This window comes from Pezoporus flaviventris, unplaced genomic scaffold (assembly GCF_033815535.1).
Source record: "Pezoporus flaviventris isolate CSIRO_AGI_PZ_B2104156 unplaced genomic scaffold, CSIRO_AGI_Pfla_v1 ptg000013l, whole genome shotgun sequence".
NCBI lineage: Eukaryota > Metazoa > Chordata > Aves > Psittaciformes > Psittacidae > Pezoporus > Pezoporus flaviventris.
The window spans coordinates 21,466,567-21,485,373 of record NW_026892561.1 but is presented as its reverse complement, the minus strand read 5'-3'; positions in this window follow the sequence as shown (position 1 = coordinate 21,485,373).

The following is an 18,807-nucleotide window of genomic DNA, read 5'->3' as shown; positions in this document are numbered from 1 at the left end:
TGGGCTAGGCTAGGCTGGGCTGGGCAAGGCTAGGCTAAACTGGGCTAGGCTGAGCTGGGCTGGGCAAGGCTAGGCTAAACTGGGCTAGGCTAGGCTGGGCTGGGCAAGGCTAGGCTAAACTGGGCTAGGCTGGGCTGGGCTAGGCTGGGCTGGGCTGGGCTGGGCTAGGCTGGGCTGGGCTGGGCTGGGCTGGGCTAGGCTAGGCTGGGCTGGGCTGGGCTAGGCTAGGCTGGTTTAGATTTTTTACAGCAGGACTTTGAAATTAGCAGGTAGAAAGCCTTGCATCAAGAGAAAATGATTTTGCCTTTTGTCAAAACAATTATTTTCATAGTTTGCAAAGAATCCTCTCCTAAAAAAAGAACAAACAACAACCAAACAGAAAAACACAAACACAAACCAAAACAAAAAACAACCAAACACTAAGTTCTTCCTAACATCCTCCACAGTAAAGTTTTGACAACATGCCAGAATCATAACTAAGCAGAAACACTGAGGTCAGGCCCATCCCACTGTCAAAGCACACTGTAGCAGAAACACCTGAAGATTATCAGGATGGGGGCCAGGGGCAGGTTGACATTAGGGAACCAGGTTGGGGTCCCCCCACTTCACCAAAGACATAGCTTTGCAACAGCAGGCTACCACCTTTATGATTTCCAACAGTCTCAGCATTTCTTTTGTATGCACAGATACTGCAATTGTCTTTGACACTTGCTTTCTACTTTTGAGTGTTTCTAACTTAGCCTTCACGACAGAAGGTTCAGCCTCAGCTGGCAACTAACTACCACACAGCTTCTCTCCCCTTTCTCTGGTGGGATGGAGAAGAGAATCAGGAAAAAAAAAAGGAAAAAAAAGAAAAAAAAGAAGAAAAATTGAAACTTGTAAGTTGGGATACAAACAATTTAATAAATAAACTATGTCAATAATAGTAATAATAATAAAGAGAGAGTAATAAAACTTGTTAAAAACAAGTGTTGCACAACACAGCTGCTCACTACCTGGTGAACAATCCCCTCCCCATCCTGTTCCCAAGCAGCAATCAGTCCTTTCTGGGTGACTTCCCCCAGTTTATATACTGGGCATGATGTGCCGTGGTATGGAATACTCCTTTGGCCTTGTTTGGGTCAGCTGTCCTGTCTCTGCTCCATTCTAGCTTCTCTTGTGCCTCCTCCCTGGCAGAGCATGAGAAACTGAAAAGTCCGTGACTAGGGTAAGCACTACCTGGTAACAACTAAAACTTTAGTTTGTTATCGACATTATTCTCACACTAAATCCAAAACACAGCACTGCACCATCCACCAAGGAGAAAATTATCTCAGCTGAAACAAGGACATCTTGATGTTATTTTCATGGTTCTTTTGGGGTTGAAATTTGACATTTTGTTTATGCAATTTGGTAGCATAAAAGAACTCAGCAGATGTGGACTTATCTAATTCCTTCCACCACACTCATATAATGCCACTCTGTGAGCAAAGTGTTACCCATCTGGCCTGGATCACCTTTAAAGGTCCCTTCTAACCCAAACTATTCTGTATTTATCCTGGGTAGTTGTAAATTATTAGATAAGGTGAAGTAAAGAATTAAGTCATTTAACTTCTTCTTTCTTCCTAGCCCGTTTCAGGTATAAGAGGCATATAATCTTTATGCTGTGGGGAAAATACACCTGTTTTCACCTCTTGGGCTAGTGTGTGAACCTGCTGCATTTTTGTAATTTGCAGCTAAAAAAAATACTGTTCAGTGGCTCCCAATGAAGAAAAAGCTGCCAATTTCATTCTTGTATATAGTAAACAACCATGCACTTCAAAACCTGAAGATTCCCTCTGAAGGAGAATATCAAAGTGATTGTTTTTAAAGCTGATGTTACTCTCTAATTACAGAGCAAACTGCTGATACTAAAACAGCTTCTCTTCCTGGGATCCCATGGACTACTCTCAGCGGGCTGCATCTACCAGAGCTCTTTCTCACGACACCTCTTTTCTGGTCAGCAAGTTCTGCACGTATACCAGATCCTCTGAACTGTTTTGTCACAGACATTTGACAATATGTTTTTCCATTGGAACTCTGTACACATTTAAAGCTTTTATTCCCAATCCTCCTCAAAGTCCCTTTCATCCCTTTTTGCTTTTTCTTGTTTGAACTTGATTAATTGTTGTGGAAAAGGAGGGAATTGTTACTGTTTGCTTTGGGTATCTGTCTTTGTCTCTCTCTGTGGCAAGTATACATATTGTTTTGTAAGCTCTCTCCAGTTCACAGAGTGTTTTCTTAGCTAGTTCTTAGTCCTTTCTTTGCATTTTATATATATAGGCACTCTAGTCCTTCATTTGAGAGATACAACTTTGTATTTATCAAAGCCATTCACTACTGCAAAACTAAAAACAATGTTTCAGTCTCAAATTTTGTGCTTTGAAGTAGTGTGCAGAACCACTGCTTTTGGGAATGACAGGGTTAAAATGCCATCCTAGGAGAGGAATGCTACAACAGGAATTAGCAGGTACACTGAGGAGCCTGAAACCAGGCAAATCAGCTCACTAGAGCTGCTACTAAGATCTGCAAGGAAAGATAAGCACATGGCAGAAAAAAGAAGGGACTGATAGATTAATCTTTGGTTAGATGTGGCAAAATCTTCACATTCATCTACAAAGACCATGAAAAGACCAACACTACTTTTGGGTGAAGATTTTGTCACATAACTGCTGTGTGTATATATAAAATATATCATGAGAGTTCAAACTCTGAAGTGATAAGTAGACACTGACCTTTTTCCAACCAGTGACTTCTATTTTTCCGCTGTGCAGCTGGTCTTACATTTTGACAGTATGCTTTTAGTACTCATCTTTCCTCTCTGTGACCAAGGCATTTTGCTTGATACAGCTAAAAGCTGTTCTGAAGACAGAACAAGATAGCCTTTATACCAAATAATCTCATAGTGTTTCAATCACAGTAGATACATATCTTCCTGTGAGATATCTTTGCTAACAATACAAAACCTATGATTTAATATAAAAATATCATGTATATAACTTTTGTTTGACTTCTGGCTTCTGAATCTTCAGAGGATTCATGTACTGTAAGTTTTCTCAAAAATCCATATGACTAGAAACCACCTGGTTTTGTTAAGAAAACAAACCCTCGGTTTTCAGCATGATCACCTCTCTGTAGGAACTGATGTTTTCAATAGATAATCCAGATTCTGAAGAACTGCAAGTTTCTGATCTTCACTTTTCCAAAAGGCTTGTTTAAATCTGAAATCAAGCTATGAGCTATATTCCCTACTCCCATCCTTCACTGAAAAGAGATAAGCTGGAAACAGAGTTGTATTTTGAACTGTCCACATCTATAATGTCTGACTGAATTCTGGCCATCCTGTATTTTATGGTTACTGCTTCCTTTTGAAACTCAAGTCTGCATCATGAGCACAGCAATGCTGGAATTTTTTGTTGATTCAACAATTAATGCTTTACAGTAAAATCAGAGCAGACAGGTGAATGCTAGCACCTTTATGTGTTCTGCAAACATTTCTAGATAACAGACAGCTTTTAATGGAAATGGTCGTAAAAATGAGATCTTTTTAAGATGCCATGTTTTACACTGTAAAGAACCTAGAAGTCCCAGAGAGATAATCTTTTGCCATTTTCAATCTTCTCTCTGTGTTCCACAGGAGTTTGTCTAAATATAAATGTTAGTTTGATTCACAATTCAACACATCTCAAAAGTCACATAACAATGAAAAAGAACTAGACACAAGCAGTAAGCAGCTGTAGCAACTGGAGTAGTTTGTTTAATAAACCATGTGCCTGAGCCAAGAGACCATTTCACCCTGCTACAGCACTGAATCATCTCTCATCTGCAAGATGAAATCACTTTGGTTTTCGTTATAAAACATTAGTTTCATAAAACAGGTCATTCTGTGATTATGACATAGAAATAAAAGTCAGGGCCCTGTTTCTGGCTCAGAAGCAGACTTTCTGCCTTTATTAATACAGTTACACTTCAAGGCCGGGACCAAGTTATGAACTGCTCTGCTTACTTGGAGAAAAAAAAAAAAAAAAAAGAGTAGATAAAATGATGAATGAAAAAAGAGAATAATCAAAAGTATGAAGCCTGTACCTACTGGACAAAGCAGTCTTGATCTTTATCAATCTTTATTCTCTTCATTACAGCTTAGGCAATCTTTAGCACAAACACATTTGTAATTAACATCTCCTTACAAAATCTTTAGGTTTCCTAACCTTTGAGCCTTATAGCTCCAGCATACAAATAAGGAATGAAAGCAGAGAAGGACTAAATAATTTGCTGAAAGTCACACAGGAAATCTGTAGCAGAAATAGGGAGGAAAACAGACCTAAATTTTACTTCACTTGAGATAATTTTTCTCCTTTCTCTGTAACTCACAATTCTTTGGCACTGAAAGGGGATTATGCGTCTCTTTCTGCCTTGAATTTTTGCAGGGAGGGAAACACCAGCAAAATAAAAACTCCTGTTATTTGATGTAGAGATAGCCTTGAAAGTGAAAACATTCTATATTTCACTAACATTTTTCCAGTGCAAAGTTTCATAAGTTTTCCTAGTCTCTTTGAAAATGTTTTATAGCTTAGTTTCTACCACCAATTAAACTTTTCCTTACTATTTGCAAGATGTTTTGGTGGCATTCTCTTGACTAAGTTCCCATACTCACTATCACTTCTGTTTTTTAAGTGCAGTCCAAATGTTGCCAGTTTTAGAAATAACTACATCGTCTGAAGAGCTACTAAGGGATACACTTCTTTTTAATCTCTATCAGATTAAAGAATATCAGACTAAATCTCTCTATAATTTCAAGATATTAAATGACTAATGAGAAAGCTAATGTATTTCCTCATGAAAACAGTGGGAGTAGTATCATACAATGAAGCCAAAAGAAGAACCAAACCTTAAAGGTCATTTTTCAAGATAAACTCCATGAAGATCAACAAATCTTATACTTGAATTTTTTAATTTCTCCATACAAGAAATACATGCTAATCATCCATCATTATGAGCTATTTGTACCCAGTCTTGTTATGATCTTGTGGTTGTATATGGTGTATATTGTGGTTAAATATGATGCATGAGGCAGTGTGGGCTTCTTCACACCTAAAATGTAAATATCTCCACATCCAGCATAGGCACTGTAAGCTCCTTTTCCAGTCCATGGGGATCAGGTCAATATAGTGTATGGCAGCTAGGCCTTAATTTATTGTTAATAAGGAGTCAGAGGTGAACAGTTCAAGATAGAGACACTTACGCAGCAGACAACTACATCTAGCATATGGGTGAGGAATGCCACCCATACATTAACAGTTCTATGCCACTGTATGTGTCCCTCCTGTTTTACTTACAGATCTCTTCAGTTCTGAGTTTTAATCTAAACTTTTGATGCAGGATTTTATAAAAGATTTCAGTATTTTTGCCTGAAGGTCTTTTTAAAAATAACTTTTCCAAGACTTTTCCAAGTTAGGTTTCCATAAAGTGGTACTAGATTGTTTCATAGCAACTATAAGAGAAAACAGAGACTACTACAACAGAGACAATGCAACATAATACAGTGGAGATCTCCTGTATCAATGAGATGAATCACCAAGTCACCCATTTGATTTCTCCAAGAAATGCCCATGTATGTATACTAAATTGCACTCGTGAACTTTTCATCAAATTGCATTTATAGAGACATAGATATTTAGATGTAACAAAATAGATAAATCACTCTTTTCACCGCTTGTAAAACTCGTGTAGCACTATTATAATGTATTCTTAAAATTTTGTCCTTGGCAATGACTTTATCCTCAAGAATTTCAACGTATTCTATTGGCCAAATCAGGATTTCTAATGGAGTTTACAATTAGGCATCCTTGCTGCCTTATCAAAGTAACTAGCAACTTTAGGTTGAGCTTCAAGAACACTATCTCCCTCTACTGGTAAAGTACACTGACATGTTTTGACAAGAGGTTAGAATAAGTGTGGATTTTTACTCTTAATGAGGTTAGGGGATATAACACGAAATTACTTTTCACAGTTAAGGTTGAAAACAATCTTCAAATACCAGCAGAATTTAACAGAAACACACAGGTGTACACCATCCATATATCCAAACGTCTTGTACATAACATTTACACAAATCTCTTCTACAGGAAAGCTTTTCTGGAAAGTAAGTTTAGCTGCACAGAGAAAGTCTAGTGATATGAGAATTCAAAAAACAATTATTATATAATTATATAACTGGTTATATTGTGAAAAAAAAAAATAAACATTTAGAGCATATTTTTACAAAGCTGGCCCGATACATTGGTTTAATTACTTGACCAGAGAAAAATCTACCATTTGTTAGTAGTTTTGTATTGTCTTATTAATATTTTTGAATTATTTACAACAGAATCTTGAAAAATCTACAGAACTCCATCACATTGCAGCCTATAACATGCAAACAGCAACTTTCAGTGTGAAGAACTATTCTCAATTATCTTATTATAAACAAGTCATACACACTGAAGAAGAATCTTAGATTAGATATTTGATGCAGTTCTAACAGAATTAGTCTAGCAATATAGTTCTTCAAGCTCTTATCTTGCAGGCGAGCAGCAATGTTTCCTGGCTGACAACCAGAATAAATTCCCATAGAAGAGGAAGTTACTTTAGGTATCCTAAGCCTCTGTTACAAAGGTCAGTTGCATTGCTGCTTTGGTCCACAGAGTTAAGCTTATTTTGGAGTCAACGATAGATACTCAAATAATAGATAACATCAAAAAGCATCTCATTCCTTTCATACCAGGAGCTATTCTCTGGAATGCAGTTGGAGGATTAAAGCCCATGAGCTTAATTACTGCACCTCAGGCTTTGGAATGTACTCTTTAATTTCTCAGGAGGAGTTAGTTAGGGTACAGTATTGTATTAACACTTCATGACAGAAAGGCCTAGATCTTTCTGACAGAACTGCCCTAGAGCTGTATTCTAACAAAGTGGTAGTAAGAGAGATCTAGATTTCCTTGATCATAAATCATGAAAAGAACTACTCCTTTAAACAATAAATGCATTCAGGTGTTAGTGCCATTCATATAACAAAGAAGAAAATAGGAAAATAAATGTTTACTTCTCCAGGTTTATACACTTTGCTTCTTTTAAGTCTGACAGATATTTATTTTATTAAAAAAAACCAAAACAACTATGTCCAGATTCCTGGCATCTATCTATACAAGCTAAGACTGTGATGAAAACTATGTGGCACTTTTCCCACTACCTATCCTCATCCCCATGAAAGTGTTAAAGGAGTTAACTCCCAGTTCCAATCTCAATTTTTTTTTTTTTTTTTTGTAGACTTGGCCAGTTTAAACATTTCTCACACTATTAAATATCCTTCTCTAAATTTCTTTAACAAGGCAACAGTAATATCTTCAGGCACATGAAGTGTGTTTTCCCAGCATTTGAAGAAACCAAGGTCACCCTATTTATAAGATCATCATTTCTGAGTGATTTTTTTTACTGTCTTCAGTTTCAGTTTTTGCATGTAAGCCCAGAAAGACATAAGCATCCTTTAAATCCTGCCAGATTGTAAATTAGCACCTCACCAGTAGTTACCAAGTATAACTTCCCAAGAACTCTAAGTAGAGGAGAGCTATTTTTTCTACCAAATGGACTATATTCCCCAGAGTCACACTCTCCTTGGCATAATGGAGAAGTTCTTAAAACTTCAAAGTTTTCACATGTTTTTTTTTTTTCATTATTGTCTGATGCTCCTTCTACTGGGAAACAGGAGACTCCTGCCAGGAATACAGTTTTCTATGATTAAAGGTATGAGTTAAGTAAGAATGGGCTTGAGCTTTTTTTCACAATAAGAGTAAACAGCTTTTCATAGCAAAGGATGATAAAAAAGCCTTACCCTTACAAAATGCAGTTGTTATATGCATGCACATATTACATATTAAAATGGCTAGGCTAATTCACTGTTTGTCATCAAGTTACATAGCAGTTTCCATTACAAACCTGTTTTCAGGCCTCTGTTTTTTTGTTACACTCATAATCTGGTCTGAAATATTCCAGATAAAATGCCTGCTTTGAGGTAATTTTGTTGTTCTTCAACCAAAGGAACTCAGGTGTTTCAGGTGTTGCCCCAGATAAGACCGTCTGTACCCTTTCCTGGATGGATTTTAAAAGTACACTTATGCAGAGTACAATGTGGGGAGCCAAGTGGTGCCCAAAGTATGAATTAACAGTACCAGGACCTCTGCATCCAAGATGGAAAGAATACAGACTTCTGAGCCAGCACAAGTGGATTGATACCACTCTGATCATGTCTGTTGTTTGGTGCAGGGTAGCCCCAGACAAGAACCCAACCCATGCTCCAGAGTAGGACTCAGATCAGTGCTGGGTGAGGTGCTCAGCCTGGAGCTAACAGCATCATCCAAACTGCAGCAGTACATCAGGGCACGCAGCCCTGATCCTGACGTTCTTGCATCCGCTGAGCAGTTTTAGCAATCGGGTCCCCTTCATTAGGAGCAGGGATTTTACTTTTTTGAAAACTGAATTGCTTTAGTCAGATTAAAATCTTTAAATTTAGTATGTCCTACAAGGCTCTGTGTTTGCCACCAGTCAGATACTTCTGTCCCTCCCCCTGGAGGGGCATAAAAATATGTCTTACCACTAAGAACTGTGGCTCAGATTTTCTTTTATTTGGGCACTATGAGAAGCACAAGAAATGTCTGCTTCAACAAAAAAAGCCAGAGTGACATACAGTCCTCCAGCTATAAAAGCTGGAGATCATGAGCCATGGGTCTCATTGTCACAGGTCTTCTTGTATGCAACACTTTCTGACATGCATCATTTCATACTCTTGATAACTCCTGCGCAACAAATACCGCACATCGTCTTTACTGGGGTGCTACAATGCATATGAACAACTATCCTCTTCAGATCAATGTTATTTCAGCATTCAAGTGTCCTTTAAAGCATATATTTTGATGCATTAAGGATCAGATGATATTATTTAGTAGTCACCCTAGTCTACCACTCTGGAGAGAAACTTTTTCCTCTCTACACAACTGTAGAAGAATTTAGTGTTCTTTTTATGACACACAGCTGTTTAAACAGGCAAGGATAGGAAAAAAGAAAAGAAAAAGGTATCATGTACTGTCTTTAGTGAGTAAATCTGTAATTGTAAAAGCTGTTAATATGAGAAAGAGTGGTTTTTTGTTGCTGTTGGGGTTTTTTCTTTTTACAGTTCCAGAGGTAAGGATGCTCAAACTGAATCTGTTAGTTCACAGAGACTACAGAAAGTACGCAGGGAGGAAGGACATGATGCTTCCTAAGTAAAAACTAAACCAATGAACCTGGTTTGCCATACAAAGCTCCAGATGAATGAAAAAGAATTACCTGACAAACTCTACATTCAGTTTATACCCATAACTACTCATTAAGATGCTGTGACACGTAGAAGCCAGACTTCTCCATGCAGCTCAGAGCTGTCAGGCAGCTCTTCCTTCCATTCCTCCTGCTCTCTGCTTGCTTTTCAGCTTCTGCATCTCATCAGAACTGAAGTCCAGTCCTGATACCCTTAAAAAGCTCTGTACCTATAAAGTTTCCAGACTAACTAAAACCAGGAGTTATCTGAAAAGTTATAAATCAATTTATGTTGGCAATGTTTCAAGCTCCTTTTCTAAGACTCAAGAAAACCTAATTGTCTGCATAAATGCCCACAGCTGCAGCTGGTCTACACAGCCCTTGCAGGCTTTTCAGCTTTAACTTACAAAATACGTAGTGAAGCCAACAAACTTGTCTGCAACTACAGTAAGTGTAAAATGAGGTCCCATATGGCCCTCATGAGATTGATGCAGCATGGCAAAAACCTGCATGTACTAACAATGTAGTGATTAAAGCCAGTTACAAGCAGCAATGGTAATTTTCCTGTGGTCACTGAATCCCTTGGCTGCTGTCAAAGCACAGCAGTGGTTGCTGTCACTAGTTCAAGGTCTCAGTTTAAAATGAGATTTGCCAGTGCCATGTCACAGGCTAAACATCTCTTACAAAATCTAACTTGCAAGAAAAAAACTTGATTTAAAGCCAAACCACAGTGGCATGTGAGACAAGCAAGCCCATTCTACCCTAACTCAATAGAGCATCAAGTGACGCTTTGGTCATTGCCTGTGGTTTGTCCCTGGTCCAAAAGAGTTAGCTACATATTTTCCTTTCCTTACTTTGTATAACTTGATGACAAGCCCTTTGTGAAGAACTCCAGTAGATCTTTGTAAGTTTACATCCTGAATAACTAACATTAGCTGAGCCAGGAGAACTAATTGTTCCTGCAATTACATCTGCTTGCCTATACACAAAAAGAGTTTCTGAGTTTCTGTAAGAAAACTATTGTGGCTATGCATAAAAAGACAAATTCTTATTTAAATGTTCCACTCTTGCTGTGTGGTTATATACTCAAGTTAGGTTTACCTCCTGTGTTCAAGTTCTTGCTTCTAAGAGTCCAAAAGCAAAAGGTTGCTCTGTAGAAAGGCATCAGAAATAATGTAGATTACAGTTAAATATAAACAGTAATTCATTAATGGCTTGAACTGAAACTCACTAAGATTAACAGGCTTCTTCATTTTCAGCCAACTTTGGATCAGATCATTGTTTTTTATGCAGGCAATGTGATGTACTCAGAACAAGCTGCTGCTTTAGTACGAGAGACTGCATGAGAGACTACTCAACAGACTTGAAGTAGTCTAATAAACTTTCTCATTTCTCCTCTTTGTACATTTAATATTCGTTATGTTTTCTGAATCCACTGATTAGGATGCTATGTATATTTTCACATACAATAATTCAGAAGATGTGGGGAATACATTAGTAGGACTGCTGTTTAAGTCCATAGGTACACTGTTAAAGCTCTGCATGACTTCTTTCAGCTTCTTTCTGTGCCCACTGATAAACATGACCATTTTCATGAGTTTTAGAATCCAGTCAGTAAAGCATATAAATACCTCCATTTTCCAAAGCTTGAAGATTAGCAAAAGTTGAGGGAAAGTCCTGATGGGGGAAGATACGCTGGGAAAATATGCAAAGGTGCATGGAAAGCAAGGGGATAATTGGTGAAAGCCAACATGGTTTCACTAAGGGCCAATTGTGCCTGACAAATTTGGGGGAATTCTATGTTGGGGCTATGGCATTGTTGAGTAACAGAAGAGCAATTGACATCATCTACCTGGACTTATGTAAGGGATTTAACATTGTCCTGCATGACATCCTTGTCTCTAAACTGGAGAGGCATGGATTTGACAGATGGATCACTTGGGTAAGGAATTGGCAGGATGGTAGCACTCAAACAGTTGTGGTCAGGAATACAATGTCTAAGTGGAGAACAGTGACAAATGTCATTCCTCAGGGATGGGGTATTAGGACCAGTGCTGTTCAACATCTTTGTCACCGACATGGACATTGAGATTAAGCATGCCCTCAGCAAGTTTTCTGGCAACACCAAGCTATGTGGTGTGTTCAACATGCTGGAGAGAAGGGATACCATACAGAGAGACCTTGACAAGCTTGAGAGATGGACCCATGCAAACCTCATGAAGTTCAACAAGGCCAAGTGCAACTGTCCTGTGACAGGGTTGGGGCAATCCCAAGCACAAATATAGGCTGGGCAGAGAATGGATTGAGAGCAGCCATCAGGAGCAGGACTTGGGGGTGTTGGCTGATGAGTAGCTCAACATGAGCCAGCAGTGTGCGCTTGCAGCCAAGAAAGCCAACTGTGTGCTAGGCTGCATCAAAAGGAGCATGTCCAGCAGGTCAAGGGAGGTGATTCTTCCCCTCTACTCTGCTCTTATGAGACTTCACCTGGAGTGCTGCACTCAGCTCTGTGGTCTCAACACAGGAGGGACATGGACCCTTTGTAGTGAGTCCAGAGGAGGCCCATGAAGGTGCTCCAGTCCCTGGAGCACCTCTCCTATAGAGACAGGCTGAGAGAGTTAGGCTTGTTCAGCCTGGAGAAGAGCAGGCTCCAGGGAGACCTTAGAGCAGCCTTCCAGTACTTAAAGGGGGCCTACAAGAAAGCTGGAGAGAGACTTCTTATAAGATCAAATAGTGATAGGACAAGGGGTAATGGCTTTAAACTGAAAGAAGGTAGGTTTAGATTAGATATTAGGAAGAAGTTCTTCACTGTATGAGGGCGATGAGGTACTGGAAGAGGTTGTCCAGTCAATCTGTGGCTGTTCCATCCCTGGAAGTATTCAAGGACAGGTTGGATATGGTTTTGATCAACCTGCTCTACTGGAAGATGTCCCTGCCTGTGGCAGGAGGGTTGGAACTACATGATCTTAAAGGTTCCTTCCAACCCAAACCAGTCTACAATTTTATGACTCTATGAAAATGTCCTTTACACATCTGCCAGCTGCATTTTGTCTAAAAGAGTCACAAAAAGGATTTTACTTCAAAAGAAAAGTCACTACTGCTATTAAACTTTCTCTTTCATTTCCCCTCTTTTTTTTTCCTTTTTTAATGTAGTGAAAAAAATTTAATTGCTGCCCACATTTCAGTTGTCTGTAAAACACACACATTCTACTTGCCGAGGCTTCCTGAGCTGTTGCAAAGATTTGTAAGATCTTCACACTTTAATAACTTCAAATATAAACTTATGTGTGTGTACAATAATTTTATTAATGCAACATAATGCAACAGATTTTTTCTGTTATGCTTATTGAATACCAAAACAAAATGTATTCCTACTGAATAACACTGGTGATAGTAACGCAGGGCTTGTGAATTTCCTTGTGATCAGAGCTTCTCTGCAGCCTTTTTGGGATGCCTACTTCAGTCATTTCAGTTACTATTTCTTGCAGTTACACAGTTTTTACTACTGCACCTTTTGTTCTTGCTAAAGTATTTCTAAATCTACTCATCAAAACCACAATAAATGCATGATTGCAGAGAAATATTACCTTTAGGAGTGTCTTCTGATTGCATTTGTACCATTTAAGAAAGACCTCCATTCAGAGAAGGATCTTGACAGAAAAGAAGGACAAAAATACGCCCCATTACCTTGTGTTTCTTAATCTTTCAGTATAACTACATTAATTCTATTTGATCTTCAGCTTGAAAGACACCTCACTTTTTCATTGCTGTCTAAACTATTAGAGATTTATTTTTTTTTAAGGGACAGTATAGATGAGGGAAGATGAAAACACGCATTATATCCAGAACAACGTACACAGAATGGTGAAGAAGATCATCCATACTTATAAACATAGACAAAAAGCAGCACTAAAAGTACTGCTGTTTTCCATGGCCTACACCCATTCAGCAGTGTTGACAGTAAGAAAATAGCAAAATCTTGATGAGGTCTCAAGACATGTGGAGACCACAGGCACAATACTTGATTAAGAACTTCAATTCTTCCCTACTTCCCGGAATAACTAAGCTGTTAGTTGTCTTCACAACAGTACATCATATTGCCTGCATAAAGTTGTCTTCACCCCCAGAGCTTTAATCTCCCTCCTGCATGGTTGTATGTTGGTGGGATGAGGAGAATGGAGACATCTCATGAAGCACCTAGGCCGTGACAGAGGCTAGAATCTGTGGGCAATTGCAGACTGAGGTCGCAAGGCCAAGACCCTGCTGTCCACACATTCAGATGACAGCACAATATCTGAGTAGGGACACATGCTTGTCTTTGGGAAGGCAGTCAACCTTGATGACAGTTTACTTTCAATAACATGGCTATTTACTTTCAATACTCTCAATAACAGAAAGAATATACAGCTAAGTTGCAACATTTAACATCCATCTAACCCTTTCTGTTATTTGTCACACTACAATGTGCATACTGTAACTTTTTCAGCACAGGCTTAGTAACTCAAGGATCTGGGAATAGATCTTTGTGGATTGATAAATACTAGTATACAACACCTAAAATGCATTTTAGAGTAAGATCTACTGTAGATGGTCTCATTGAGAGACTATTCTTGCACATCATCAATTAAAAAGTCCATCTGGAAACAGAAGGTTTACCATTTCTTGCAAAATAAAATATTCAAAGATTTCGGTAGTTGGTTTTATACAAAGGCATTTATGTCACTGATTCTGAGTTTGTTCTGCAACATTTTGGACTATTTAACTAACAAAACAGCTTTCAGAAATAGCCAGGCAGAAATTGTCAGGGCAAGACATCAGATGTAAATCGTGCACTGGCACCGGTAAAAATTTTGTTTTGGTGATTAGAGCTGTTTTCTCTATATACTGAGTGGAATTTGGGTGTACTGAGCTCTCAAGACAATTAACCTCTTAACAAAGTCGTGTTATTTCTCCAATATGCCTTTGCTTTCATGTTTGGGCTTTAAAGTTTCTTGTTACCTGACGTTCAGATTTTGAAGTCATACAGCTGTAATGACTAATAGCTGTCTAAATTATCAAGTTATATTTTTATGAATCAATCAGAAGCTGCTGCAACAAATGTTGCTTACATAGCACCTTTACAACTCTGCTTTCTATGTAGAGTGTCTCCTGGGCCAGGATATAACAACAAAGGTATAGATTAGGTATACAACCTAATGCAAAGACATTTCCTGTATCTTGTGGTCTAGAACAAGGTAACATTTGCATAAACCAAAAGGCAGAACCACTCAATTATTAAGATACTGGAACTTACATTCTTCTGAGCACCAAAACGGGAACAGTGGGTAAAGAATGGGGTGTGGCAATTTTCAATCCAGTGCAATTTTGACAGACAGTTGATGCCTGGGAAGATAAAGGGGATTATCTGTACAAAAAAAGTTACATAGATTTTCATATTGTTATATTCTCACTGGATTTCTGCAGAAACATAATACTGAAACAAATATTATGACTTGCTGAAGGTTTAGATGGATGAAATCAAGAAGTGACACACTGATCATTTTGAATCTTGACAATTATAGAATTTAATTTGTCACTTTTTATTAAAATTAACTTGGCAAAGAAAGAGATCTATTTGGCTTTTATGTCACTAAATCTAGTTAGAGTCTTGATGAAGCTTGTGTGTTTTTTTCTTTTAGAGAGCCAGAAAATGCATAGAACTTGAGAATATTCAGTGATCAGGATACCTTGGAACTTCCAAAGATCAATTTTATTTTATTTTTTAAACAAAGCTCTCTTTTCAGAATATATTGAAAGACTTCGTTAAGTAGGTAGCTAGGATTAATACAAATCTCAGTAGAATACCAACCTTCATGATCAAACACAACTGTTTAAAACACAGCTGTATAAAGTCCTGTACTGAGAATCAGCTCATGTTTCCTTGGGGACAGGGGCCAGAGATGGAGGAGGTGAGAATGAAAGAACAAGTTCTGCTTTAAAAGGGTGGCCTCCAACACCGCAGTTGTGTTTGTCTCTCTCTGAAACAGCACATCTGGGACACAGCATTACTGCTTCAGAAGGCCAGTCTAATCAGGGTTGGGAGAGGAAGCAGGGATTCAGTCATACTCTGGCTCAGGCTGCTTTCTCTGTCACGAGGTGATCTTAATCTTGCTTAAAATACTGGAGAGAAGACCGCTCTGAAGTCAAAGAGTAGTACGTGTTTTCTGAAAGCATTTAGAACTTGTTTTAGTTACAAATTTTCTTGATCTTATATATTACACTAATAATTACATGATATGACAACTGGAACAGTGAATAATTATCTAATACTACCAGTTTCCATTGTCCTTTCATGAGGTGTTATAACCATACACAAGTATAAATTGGGAGAGTAGTGGCTGGAGAGCAGCCCTGAAGAAAGGGATCCAGGGCTGCTGGGCAGGAGTAGGCTCAATAGGAGTCAGCAGTGCAGTGTGCCCTGGCAGCCCAGAGGGCAAACTGCATCCTGGGGTGCATTAGACACAGCATGACAAGCCAGGATGGAAGGCATGTCCTATAAGGAGCAGCTAAAGACTTGGGGTTTGTTTAGTTTGGAAAAAAGAGAAAATTGTTCTCTACAACTTCCTGAGGAGCAGAAGTGGAGGCTGAAGTACTGATCTGTTTCCCCTGGGATCCAGTGATAGGGCATATGGGAATGGTCCAAAGCTGTGCCAGGGGAGGTTCACACTGGACATTAGGGAGCAATTCTTTACCAGGAGGGTAGTCAAACACTGGAATAGGCTTCCTAGAGAGGTGGCCAATGCTCCATGCCTCTCAGTGTTTAAGAAGCATTTGGACAACGCCCTTAACATGCTTTAACTTTTGCGCAGCCCTGAATCATAGGTCCCTCTGACTGAAATATTTCAGTCTAGTCTACTCTAATCTAGTCTAGTCTAGTCTAACTTCTAAACTTGGTCAACCGTATCTAGTCAAAAGCTTTCTACAAGGCGAGGTTGGACAGAGCCTTGGGTGACATGGAGGTGTCCCTGCCCATGGCAGGGGGGTTGGAACTAGATGATCTTAAGGTCCTTTCCAACCCTAACTGTTCTATGATTCTATGATTCTATGATTCTATGTTATCTCTTAGCCAACAGCCATATACAAAATCTGTCCTATTATCTTAGCTCTCTTTTGCCATCTGAAGTATTTTCCCCCAGTACTCCTTGGCAGCTTTTCCTTTTGCCCCACCATAACAACTTCTTTTCTGCAGTTGGTGACTTACAGTCCTAATCTACACTTATGAGATGCCTAATGAGGTACAGACGTAGGATCACGAACCACATCAGCATGTCCAGTCCAGACTGATGTCTTCACAGTCTGCTAAAGGTTAAGTAAAGTGTGCAAAACAATGCAAAGGAATGCAAACATCCTCCTCTTCTTTTCAGTCCCCTCTATAAACATGACAGGGAACTGACAGGTGTGCCCATTGTGACTGGAAACTCCAAATGTCAAAGTATCTCAATGGCATTATTTTTCAGCAAAAAGTTCAGTGGAGATTCCAGACTGCGGCATTTCATTGCACACCAAGTGCTTTGACAACCCACTGCTTGTAAACGGCACTGTATTGTCCATTAAACTGCAGCACAGTAGCTTCTTTCTGTTCTTAAGTGGGCAACCAAATTTGCGGTGCATCCCTTAGCTCTCAGTAGGAGTACCACAGAAAAGATTGATGTGAAATGATGATCTGCCTTTGAAGACAGTTGCTCTGTCCTAAACCCACTGCCTTTTTTCCCCTTAACCCTGTGAAAGACTGGCAAATTTTTTTTACAAGGTGATCTCTAACAAAACCATATCAACAAGAATGAAGTACTTCATATGACACACAATAATTTGAGTCAAAATCTTAGGTCTATTTAAAACTATAGTCTTTTATAACATTCACTATCAGTGTTTAGTGGCAAAATAGAAACAAAGTTTTATAACAATGGCTTCTAAAACCTACTAGTGGTGAAGCCAGGACAGTAACTTATGTGGACAATTAGAAAACAAGTTGCCTTCCATTATATGGTGGATGTTTTTATTTTCTTATTCATGAGGGTGGAAGACTTGCCTGCCTGGTTTGTACAGCCACCTGGCTTGTCATTAAGTAGATAAGTATTGTTCTAATGAAACTCATTTTTATCCTGATCTCTAAAGAAAAAGGCACATGATAGCAGATTTAATCATGAATACCAGGCTGTTTGGATACAGCATCCTCTGAGCACAGCTCTACACACACCATCCCGGAAATAACTTCTGTCTCAGTATTCTCACGGTGTGAGGCTATGTCTCAGTACCCGCCAGCAGGAACTTAAGAGACTTACAGACTTAATCTAAACCAGCAAAGTTTTAATTTAAGTTAGCTATTTCAGTGACAATTTCTGTGCAGACGGTGTCTCCTTTTCTGTATTCTTTTTTTACTCAGGATCTACTCAAAAAAGTTGTATTAATAGTGTTATTCACACCTTGTGTACTGTCCCTTACTGGATCCCAAATATACTCACAGACAACTTTTCTACTTGTCAGCTCCATAATCCAATCACAGGACCTTTTCTTTTTGCAAATCATCCTAGAAATAGGGGCTTGCAGGTCTCATTGTATTTTAATTACTCTCTGCTGTTTTAGGGTAATCAGCAGGTGTGAAACTAATTGGCTGTGCAAATGGAGCACTGTCTAAAAATTTGGTTTTGATGCACAGAATGGGGTAAATCTGTAGCATGTCTCATCTCCCTTATGCTAGACGCCGTCATTTTGTCACTCAGATGAATCTTCGGACTGAGCCACAGAAAACCCAGGAGACCACCACTTTGAAGCCATCTTTCACATTACTGTATTTTTTTAAGGATTGCAGAAGGCTGTTTAGCTAAGAAAACGATTGCAAAGCGTAGAGGTTGATTTTAAGTTTTGAATTAAAGGATTTTAATGGTGCGTACAGTTCAAAAGGCTGCACGTTTTACAGCAGCAGCCACAAGGTGGAGACCTTTACAACAGATTAGTCCAGACAGTAATTGCTGCTGTGAATATGCTCACCTGCTAATCACAGGTTGGGGTTGGTAGCATCTGTGCCTATGAGCTAATTTTCCTGTAATACTGGTGTTAGAGCTTAGCATAGGGAAATGCTGTATCAGATGTTACGTTCTCTAGTTGAGAGTCACGCACAGCACACAAAGCATGGAAGAGTGGTACTTCTCTGCCAAGTAATTGCCAGCTTGAAAGGGACATTCTGTGCCACAAAGAGTACTCTGATTAGTACAGGAGAATCATTGCATTTGTGTCTGTGTTTCTGGAATCTCTTTTCTAATTTTTGCAGAGGTGGCTTGGGTCTTAAAGATTCACTCTTGAAAATATCTATTTATACTCTTTCATAGGTTCTTATTCCTATGTTTTTACCTTAACTAATAAAAAATGTGGGGGTAGGAAAATGCGAATATAAAAGAGAACTGTTAGCTAGAAACTACTGCTTCCAAAATA